General features: G+C 39.5%; 1 pseudogene; it reads right to left on the bottom strand.

Moving 5' to 3' along the window:
* Nucleotides 1-2,518: 2,518 nt before the first annotated feature.
* On the bottom strand, nt 2,519-10,951 carry LOC120890984 (amidophosphoribosyltransferase-like; annotated as a pseudogene).
* Nucleotides 10,952-11,519: the final 568 nt, after the last annotated feature.

Raw genomic sequence — 11,519 nt, forward strand, 5'->3', positions numbered from 1 at the left:
TGACTGTGGGATCCAGTAGAGGCCATTGCTATGACCCAGGCAAAAGACTGTGGTGGCTGGACTAGGGTGGTAATGATGGAGGTAAGGAAGAGTATGCAGATGAATCCAGAGCATAGTTTGCATTTGTGACTGACAAGACTTGCCAGTGGATTGGAGATGGAGGAGGAGGCACAGACAATGACTTCCAGTTTTCGGGGCTTGATTCATTGGTGTGGTCAGTGATAGTTTTACTAAGATGAGGAAACTCAAAATTATCATTATGAATATCTGGTAATATAATGTCCTTTCTTGATTTATGAGGCTTCCAGGGCAATTTGCGCTTGCCTAATATTGTACAACACTGCTAGGCTTTGAAAGACTTGTTCTATTTTTTAATAATTTTATAATGTCTCCCTTTTTGTCAGGATTCCCACCATCAATTTCCTCTTTCATCCAAAATCTGTCATGGGCTAGGAAACCAAACACAAATGTTAGTTAAAATTGTTTGTAAAACAAGGGTAAAGAGGATCAGAATGGAGGGATGACAAACTCCCCATCAGTAAGAGAGATGCCTGCATTCTGTTTTGTGGACTTTTTGACAAATATTGCTTCAAAGCATTTTTTTTTTTTTTGTTTAGTTTGTGGAAGATGCTGCTGAGTACGCGCTCTCTGGACACATGGAGAGTTACTGAGCTTCAGGTTGTGTGCTGGAGAGTAGACCATCTGCTTTCCCAGAGTTCTCTGCCATCAGCTCAGCCGGCCTGCTACAGTCACTATGTTTGGCCCAATATCATTGCCGCGTACCTGCTGCTAGGTAAAAGCTGATTATTTGTCTCAATTCTTGTTACTGTCTTTTTACCCTGTTGTTGGTCTTGCACACATACGTCGTTTTTGTGCCTGTATCTTTGCCTTTTGCTGCTCTGCCTGTCTTCCCTGATAACCCTATCCATATAGAACTGTGACTCTTAATTTTTTTTTTCCAATTCTTAAGCCTGCTGGGAGATGTATTTCATTCCTGGACCAATCTGAAAACAGAGACTGTACTATTCATACTAAAACTGCTTTTACTCCTAAGAGTAAGCTGAACACTCATGTGCCAAGCCTTGTGATTAAAAATACCACACAGACCACACTAAATTCTGATGGCTATCCAATGAGATGGGCATTGTTATGCAGTTTTTGAAAATGATGTAACTGAAGCACAGAGAAGACAGGTTATTTTCCATAGGTCCCAAAGCTAGCTAGTGAGGATAGAGTGAGGATTAGAATCCAGGGTGACTGAAAAGTCCCTGCTCTTCATTATCATAACATAACTGCCTTCTGCAGACTGACACATAAACCTGAGGGCCCTTCCTTGATTGAACTGGGGGTAATTTTCCATCTGTACCCCTTTTCCCCTTTGTTGATGTCCTTCCATGGTGAGCCCAGAGTCATTCCCTGTCACGGTCACATGCTCTTTTCTTCAGATTTGCTAGAGAGCCAGATGCCTATTCTAGGGGGACAATTTATATTTTCAATTAACTCCAAACTTTATAGATGGTAAGACAGCATCTTAAAGAGCACACTGGTTAACTAAGATTTCATGGCAGGTGTCCTGGTTCCTGAATAAAGGTACAGAGCTTGTAATTTGATCAAGATCATGTAGCTATTTTATGCTAAGCCCTGGATTTCGACCCACGTCTGGTTGATTTCGGTGTGGCCTCTTAATTAATTTCTGGGAACTGTCTCCCAAATGGCTCTAGCTTTGGGGCTGGCAGGCTTCCTATTTGACATGCGGCCTTCTGCTTCTACTTCATTTCCCTGTAAATAAATGTCCCCAGATGAGTTCTCATGGTAATGGAATTTTTAAGATACATTTCCATCCTCTCATCCACTCCCTTGAAACAATATAACTGATCAACTGTTTTTGTTCATCTTACTTTAGAACACATTCAATCTTTCTCTGGTTTTGGATTTGTACTCTGAAATGCTTATTTTGTTCAATTCGTGTCTTGAAATATATTTTTTGATCAAAATATATGACTGTCTTAGGAAAAGGGGTCTTTTTCCTAATAAAATCAAGTCATGCAGTTTCTTTTTTTTTTTTTTTAAAGAGAGAGTGAGAGAGGAGGGAGACAGAGATAGAGAGAGAATCTTTAATATTTATTTTTTAGTTCTCGGCAGACACAACATCTTTGTTGGTATGTGGTGCTGAGGATCGAACCCGGGCCGCACTCATGCCAGGCAAGCGCGCTACCGCTTGAGCCACATCCCCAGCCCCTCATGCAGTTTCTATGATAAAATTTCTTGAGTATTCTGAACTACACCATAGGTCATGTGTAACGTGTCATCGAACAACTTAACCACACGAATGCTCAAAACTAAGACAAAAAGTTGTAAAGGCCAATTTAGTGGAAAACATAAAAGAGGGTGTTAGAAATTTAAAAAAAAAAAAAACATTGGTCCATACTCTGAGCTGACTTGTACCTGTGAGAGCCACCTTCAGAGGAATTACTAGCTTATGGGCAGCTTCAGATTCAGAATTTAATTGTAAGCTTGCTCACCAGACACCTGCTGTGTAACTGGCGCTGTCTCGGGCTGGGCGTGCAGAACTTAATAGGACACAATCCTCATCCTCAAGGACTTTAGAGTCCAGCAGGAGAGACACCATGGCAGGTAAATACATAGCTACCTGGCACAATAAGTGTACCAGCAGAGACATCCACAATCTGAACCTTGCTCCCTGGTACCTTGCTCCCTACCACCTCAGTCTTTTATGGATATATTTTCCAGGATCCTTTGAACTTGATTATTTTTTCAGTAAAATAGAAATCAAAGTTTTGTTGTTATACAGATAAATTAGATTAACTGAAAAGGATCATTTTTTATTACAACTTTTTTTTTTTTGGATTGGCAAGAAATAGAATTTGTATCTTGTTACATAATTCATTTCATTTATAAAATATATAACACACTTACCTGGAATCACTTCTGTAGTGGTACCCAAATTTTATTCTTTGTAAGAATCTCCTCAGGGCCTTCTTAAAAATTTATCCTCCTGAGACCCCCAACTTAATCTGTAAGATACAGATTCACTGGGTGAATAGGGCCCAGAAATCTGTATTTTAAACAAAGTGTCCCAGGAATCCTGATGCTTTGAGATTGGGGAGAACAGAGCCCTCTATGTCACGGTAGGCTGTTGGCTGTGCCAATCTCAAAATTCCACTGATCTACTCCGATCCCTGTGTCTGGAGGGTGTCTGGTTTTCCAGACTCTGTTGTCAAGTGGTTCACAGTTGGTTTTGGATAGTGGGAGACACTGGTGGAAGACTGAGGGGGAGGACAATGGAAGGGGCTGTGTCTGCTGGGAGTGGCTAGGTCAGCTAAACAAGCCCACCATGATGCTTCCACTCCCACCTTGTGTGCCTGTCTCCTGGGACCAGTAGCTCCAGCCCTTCCCCATTAAGTTAAATGTTATTGTTAACTTTGGGGTCGCCTCACTATGAGGCTGTCAATGCTCCTCTCCAATCTCTGAGAATCCCTTTCCCGTTTCTTTCCAGGTCAGCATGATTTCCAAAGGTTAGCCCTTGCCTGTCTGTATCTTTAGTAGGAGGCTACCCCATGCATCTGGAGCCCATGTCATACGGTCTTAGAATGAACGTTCCCTCTGGGAATAGACCTTAATCACTGACTGACTAATATAAATACCCAAATCCCCTCACTCCTTGGCCAGGATAATTCCTCATCCACAATATTCTTTGCTCTCCCCAATGAACTGCTTGCACTTGAGACTTGGTTTCAGAGCCTGCTTCTTGGGAAGCCAAGCTGAGATACTCACTGCACCTGCACCAGCATCTAGGATGTACCTTCACTTTGGAGACCTTTAATTGTGGGGGCCTGCTCATGATAACCTGGTCTTGTCTCTATGCAGCTCTGGGTTTTTCCAAATTGTGTGCTCCAGTATCCAGTATGCAGAATAGTGTTGTCTTCTGGGGACCTTACCAAATTCCTTTGACAGAGCCTGGAAAATAAAGGATGTGTTTCCAAGCAGAAGGCTTTAGTTTACTTTATTCTGAGTGGAACACATATACTTGGGCCACACATTTAAGTTTAATTTATGGAATTGAAGCTAGCATTCTCTTGTCCTTCCTGTTCCCATTCGATCCTTTCTCCTCCCCTTCTTTTATTGATGAGGTACCCACCTTCCTGGTCTCTATTTTTTGGTGTTTAGTTTTACAATAATATACTGATTGAATAATCTTTTGTTTGAGACAAAAGCATCTTTAAAAATTTATATTGGAGGCCCGACCATCTTTTAAAATTTGTACTAGTGGCTTTCTTGTCTCTGAGCTGTTCCCAATTCTTCCAAAATGCTCCAGCTAGTCATAGTCAAGCGAGGTTGCTCATATCCAAGCCTTAAGTGATATATCTTTGTCATCTTTTAATATGCCTCTAGTTCCTCATAAACCTTTGGAAGCCTTGGATCAATGGAAATAGCATAGAACTAAAAAGAAAGAGACCCTAATTTTACTCATGAGAAACCCAAACCTCATTAAAGTGAATTGGAGGTAGGACTTCCAATAATGCAGAGGGAAGAAGTAGACAAATATCTCCCCAAAACAATTGGAAAAAAATTGTTCAAAACAACCATTTCAGAGTTCTGGAACAAACAACAAATTGAGAAACATTTGAAATACTGCTGAACTATGAGCAAGGACAATGGGAGTCTGTGGCATTCTTGTTTAGGGCTAGTTCGTACCCCTGGCCCAGATCTGTTGGCACAATAGTGTTACCAGGGTGGGGTTGCTCGTGGAAACAAGTAGTTTGGCTTCCAGGGGGGTTTGACTTGATCTGGAGTGGAGGGCACTGTCACTAAAATTAGAAAACTCAGGAATACATAGGAAGAGCTCTCAGCCTTCGTCATCTGGGGTTAGGGCCCGAAATCCAACAGGGAGACCTTGGGTATTAGATTGGCTCCCCACTCATCACCATATGACTGAGAGGACTGTATGTGCAGGAAGTCCCAGTGGCACCTAGTGGAAAGAAAAATCCAGAGCACCCTTGAAATGTACCTGAACTTTGTATGCACAATAGTCAGTCCACACTCAGGTCCATCAGAATTGGTGGAAGTCTTGCTGGTTGAAGGTTTGAGCATCTTCTGGCCAATCACAGGCTGACTTCCAAGATCAGCCAGTGATCAGTCAAAAGATATAGATAGGGGGCACCCCCTTTAAAAAAATAAAGTAAAAAAAAATAGAAATAAGAATTAAAAATTACTACACAGAGACAACAGTGGCTATATACTGCATAGGAGAGAAATTCTACAGATTAAGTACAGGCAAGTTCAAAGCAGAGTAAAACAATATTTCAGAGAAATAAACCAGAATGCAGAGTTACTGTGATATATAATATATTTTAGTGGGTTTATTTTGTTTGTTTTTATTTTATGTTTTTTGGTGCTGTAGATTGAACCCAGGAGTGCTTAACCTCTGAGCTATATCCACAGCCCTTTTTATTTTTTATTTTTGAGACAGGGTCTCACTAAGTTACCTAGGGCCTTGAAAAGTTGCTGAGGCTGGCTTTGTCCTTGTGATTCTTCTACCTCAGCCTCCCAAGCTGCTGGGATTACAAGTAAATGTCACTGCACCCAGTACTGCAATATATTTTGATAATTTTTGATAAATATTCAATTCAAAAAGTAATTATGAGACATGTAGATAACAGAAAATATTACAGTTATTCAGGGAAAGCACCATCAATATAAACCATCTCTAAGTAGATTCCGATGTTGAATTCAGCAAAGAAGACTTCAAAGCAGCTATTATAAATATGTTCAAACAAGTAAAAAAAAAAAGACATATAAAAGATTAAAGAAAATATGATAAAATGATTTGGAAAATAGGGGATCTCAATCAGTAAATAGAAATGATTAAAAAAAAAAAACAAAGAGAAATCTAGAGTTTAAAAGTACAATAACCGAAACACAAAATTCACTAAGTGGGATTAAAAGCAGATTTAGTATTACAGAATAAAGAGTCAGGTAACTTGAAGATAGATAAAAATTATCCAATCTGGAAAAATGGAGAAGAAAGACTGAAGAAAGCCAGGCACTGTGGTGTGTTGCCAGAGGGCTTGTGAAGGAAGGACTTGGCAGTACATTTGAAGAATCCAAGATCAGATCATCCAACAATATAAACAATACTTTCAACAATACAAACAAAATGGGATTTTATTTTCTGCACAATGAACTTTTCCTATTTTCTTCTGCCTATTTTCATAACAGATCATTTTGAGATTTTTAAACAATTCTGAAGCGCAGCTTTGCTTTAGAAAGATGTCTTTTTTTCTTTAGTGCTTACAAAAATAAGGAGAATAGGCAGAAGTGTCATTTTTTTTCTAAAAAACAAACAAAACCTCCCCCCTATTTATAACATATGTTTGTCACCAAGGGATCATAAAGTAGCCACCAAATGTAGGCCCAGTTTCGTTCACAACAAGATCTTGTAGAAACACATTTTTTCATCTTCTCTGTGGTTTGTAATATCCTACTTATGAAAATTTAAAGCCGTTAAGCAACTTTTGAAACTAAATCGGTTAAAAGAAAGGTAATTTAATTCAGATTTCAGAACCCTTCGAAATGAAAGGCTGTGATGGAGAAATATTAAGAAAGTTACAGAATACCAAACTGTCACAGTATTATTATTTAAAATATCTCAACAAAATAAAATAAAAAACTATGGAAAACACAAAAGGCAAATCAGAGTCATTGGTTTAGTACCTTTCCTGAGTCTCTTGTTTTTAAGAATTAAATTTAACGAAGGACATTTCAAAATGGACCCAAAGGCCTTACACCTTTCGTGCTGCCCTGAGGATACATTTAAGACAAAAGGCTACACTCACTGAAAAGTCCCAGAGCTTTGCAAGACTGAATTGCCCATGTCACTGCCGGGAGGTCACTGTCATTGCCCACATCACTGTAGATTGAACTCAGGGGTGCTTAACCTCTGAGCTACATCCATAGCCCTTTTTATTTTGAGACAGGGTCTCACAAAGTTACCTAGGGCCTTGATAAGTTGCTGAGTCTGGCTTTGTTCTTGTGATTTTCCTACCTCAGCCTCCTAAACTGCTGGTATTACAAGTGTAAGGGTGTGTGTGTGTGGGGGGGGCAGGTATCTGAGCCACTGTAGCACAGGATTGTGCTTTGTTTTGGTTTTGGTGCTGGGGGTGGCACCCAGGGCCTTATACATGCTAGGTGAGTGCTGTTCCACTGGGCTACACTCCCCCGTCCTGTGGAAGTTCTTCTGGAACTACCAGCTTTATCTTGACTTGCCACAATACAACATACAGCACTGTACACCCAATGAAGATGAACAGTTTCAGTCATTATTAAACAGCATACTTCTAAGTTGCTCTGGACACTGCGTACATTAAATTGTGGTAACCTAATACCGAAACAAACACTAATGTTGTAAAAATCTTACATAATCAGGGGTGGGTAGGCAGGTCATTTTAATCTTTTAAATCTCACAGTTCTATGAAAAAGCTTCAACATATGAACTCATTAGATTCTAATAAAATGAAGTAGAAAAGTGTGATTATGAGTTAGTATTCGGATATGAGCATTCTTATTTCAAAAAAGTGGTTGTTTCCTTGATCCTAAAATAAGATTGTCCCCTGGAATGTTTCTACTTTTCCACTAATTTCAACCCTATGTATGTGTAAGTGCAATACACATATGCATGCTTGCAGGCAATTAAGCATTTCATTTGAAAATTAATTAAGTTAAGGATAAAGACTGTTGGAATTTGAAATTTTGTTTTTTATTTCTAAAGTACTAGTTTACTTGCTGAGCTTTATACTGTTAGGGCACTAAATATTATGGGCCACATTTTCTGTGAAAAATATAGGAAAACCTTTTTCCACTGATTTTTATAACCATTCTTGCATCATCTCAAAGAGAGATGCCAAAGATCTGCCGAACTGTATGTCCCCCTTGATCATGATGAAATCTCAGTTGCTCTCTAATTTCAAAAAAATTTTCCAAAGCTGATAATCATGTATTTTCTTAAAAGTTCAGAGATGAAATTATGGCTCTAAACACCAAAACTACGACATTAACATCCCTATTAATTATTTAATAGTATAAGTGTCCCATTACGCAGGTAGGGAAACTGAGACACAAACAGATACTTTTTTTTTTTTTTTTAAAGAGTTGTCTAAGGTTAGACAGGGAAGCCAAGATCATACAGTTAGAACTGCAGAGGGAGCATGAGATTGAACTTTGCTTGGGATGTTACATTTAACTCACCTGTCCTGTTTACATCACACCCATCTTGTCCAATCTCTGGCAAACCCTTTAAAGAATCCACTTGAAAGATGCCATTTGCCACCCAGCTTCTCTGATCATGTGAAAAAAAACCCCAAAAAACTAGCCAGTTTATATAACAACAACAAAACGAATCCTGCTAGGCGTGGTGTTTCTTGAGTACCTAACTACTTGGAAGGAAGCAGAAGGATCAAGTTCAAGGTCAGTCCTAGCAACTTAGTGATGCATGAGCTTGTCTCAAAATAAAAAGAACTGGGGATGTAGCTCAGTGGTAGAGCGCTCCTGGCTTCAATCCCCAGTACTGCAGGAAGAAACAAACACAAAAGAGAATGCCACATATCGTATTGTATACAATTAGCAAGTTTCAATTATAGTACTTTGGTGCCCTTTTCAGAAAAAAAAAAAAAAAACTCAAAACTTACAAAGGTAACTATTAGCATTTAAAATTTTACATTGTAGCAGGAAAGTTCGAATCAACAGATCAGGTGTAATCACTTAACTTCTTGACTGACTTCATGCCTTAGGAATACATCTGTCCCTCCAAGCTTATGCTCCAATTCTACAGGGTGTTTTCCAGTGAGACAGCTGCACAGTGACTGTTCTTTTTAAAACATCCCAGACTAGGTCCATTTCTCAAGTTATAATATTGTGCTTTTTCACTTTCCATTTTTTAAAGTTTATTTCTTGTTGTACAGAGGAAACCAATACTTCTACTACTGACAGATACACAGCATTGCTTTGCTCCTTGGCACCCTGAAAGATGATTGGATTCTTGTTTATTGGTACTAAAATCTTGTCTTGTGGTTACCTTCATTCCCATGAAGCTTGGCTATCCAACTGGCGGTGAAGCTTCTCTAAAGTGTATCTCTTCTGCCTTGAGCAGTCTTATTTTTTAATTTTAATTTTAATTTTAATTTTTGGCGTTTCCCCAATGGCTGTTGAATTTATTTGCTCAATCAATAATGGTCCTGGCAAAAATTAGTTCACCAACACTGAGACAGTTGTAACGAGACACTGATTTTAAAAACCCATGATACCGTTGTAGAAATCAGAGTTCACACCAACAGAAGAAACCTTCAGTATTGCCAGCAAATACAAAATGAACGTAAGATGTCGGACAGAACAGCAAGAAGGCTTTTATACATTTATATTTGACACCTGACCATATTTCAGTCACCATAATATCTTCTCTCCAGATTTAAAAAAATAATATGCTGATTTCTATAACAAAGCTTTTTTTTTTTTTTCCCTACAAAAATCAAATAATGGCTGACAAGTCACAACAGTGCAATAGGTAGAGGATAAAAACCTCTCACAATTGAATCCTCCACAGGAGCTATTATTTCGTCTTTAGAGTTATCTGACAATATCCCCCATTTTTTTTTTTTGCAACACTAAGTTGTCTTAACCTCATGTTTGACTTTAAGTTTCTTCCTACATCAGTTTTTTTTTTTAAAGAGAGAGTGAGAGAGAGAGGGGGACAGAGAGAGAGAGAGAGAATTTTAATATTTATTTATTTTTTCTTAGTTCTTGGCGGACACAACATCTTCGTTTGTATGTGGTGCTGAGGATTGAACCCGGGCCTCACGCATGCCAGGCGAGCGCGCTACCGCTTGAGCCACATCCCCAGCCCCTTCCTGCAACAGTTTTAATGCAGTATCTCCACCTGTGGAAGTCCATGGTGTAGAAGATTCTGGAACAGTGTCAACCAAATCTGAATCCACAGATGCTTTCATGGTCAACTGTTTACTGTATAAATCATTTGGTTTGCAAAATAGACGTACTCAAAGATACAGAAAGGCACTGGGTTTCCTTCAGGCCTTGAAATCAAGAGTTCAGACATCATGTCTGGATATTTCCACAATTTCTCCAGGCGAGACTGCATAGTAATATCTTATAATCATTGATTAAAAGCTGCAAGACTCTGGGGACACCACCTGTCCTTCTGTTTCTGATGTTTTTGTTCTTCCCTCTTTGTCATTTATATCAGAAACTGGAATAAGATGAGCAATGCACAGAGGACAACTTCCATAATGATCTCACATTGCGAAAATAACATCTCTGTGCATTATTACAAGCAGGCGGCATGCTTGGGTGCTTCCTTCATTAAATTTTTATCTCGCTACCCAGTCTGGGCTGTCATCTTGTTCCTGAAGAGTGTCTACACCATCATATAAGTTCTGTCACCATCAGAATGTGTTGACAGATCAACGCGGTGACGCAGGGGCTTCATCCTTAATGGTACAGTGCTTACCAATTCGCTTTTATGGGCCAGGAGCTGGTAAGTTTCAACAACAAAGGGCTGGCAATTCTCGAATTTGCAATTTCCTGCAATGGTGCACCTCGTGTGTTCATTTCCAAGATTTGAGCCATGGAATTTCTTTAAATTGTTTTCAGCAAAAATGTGGTTTACAAGACCCATTCCTTTGCAAAGTAAAAGTAAGAGTATACCTTGGATGAAAACAGAGGCCAGTTCTACTAGTAACAAAAGCATCTCTGCTCCTGTCATTCAAATTTGATAGCACAGCTCACTTCGTTTCTCCATGTTTCTGATGGCTTGAATATTGTGCGGTTTGTATGTTGGCACTGAAGTCACATCACTGGTCATGATGCCAGCACTTTCCTGACCTAGTGCTGAGGCTGAAAGTCCAAGGTCGGGTGGCTCCATGGAGCCTCATGGAGGAAGAAGTCCTGGTGGGGATATATGGGAGGAGGAGAGAGACCATGGTGAAGGGGGAAGGCAGAGAGGCAGAGGTGGCTGCAGGAGGCTGGTGTTTGTTGATTTTTTTGAGTTAAGAAATCCTAGAGGCTACAGAAATTTCAATTTGCTTCCAGAGCACAGAGTGGAGTCACAGAACTTTAAAGTTCTTTGAACTTCCAGAGAGGTTAGGTCAAGCAGTCAGGATTTCTGCTCTCAGTCTCTTCCTCTCAGAAAATGAGTGTATTCTGTCAGTGTCTGTATTAGTCTTTTCCTTAGGTCGACTAATCTTAAAAATCCACACACATGGGGCTGGGGTTGTGGCTCAGTGGTAGAGCACTTGCCTTGCATGTGTGAGGCACTGGGTTCGATCCTCAGCACCACATAAAAATAAATAAAGATATTGCATACATCTACAATCTAAAAAAAATTGAAAAAATTTCACATACATTTGGGGATAATGATCAACACCTCCTGCCTGTATCACCACTGGCCCACACAGGCCAGCTGCCCATCACCATTCCATCCTTTTCTTTCA

The sequence above is a fragment of the Ictidomys tridecemlineatus genome, chromosome 11 (assembly GCF_052094955.1).
Source record: "Ictidomys tridecemlineatus isolate mIctTri1 chromosome 11, mIctTri1.hap1, whole genome shotgun sequence".
NCBI lineage: Eukaryota > Metazoa > Chordata > Mammalia > Rodentia > Sciuridae > Ictidomys > Ictidomys tridecemlineatus.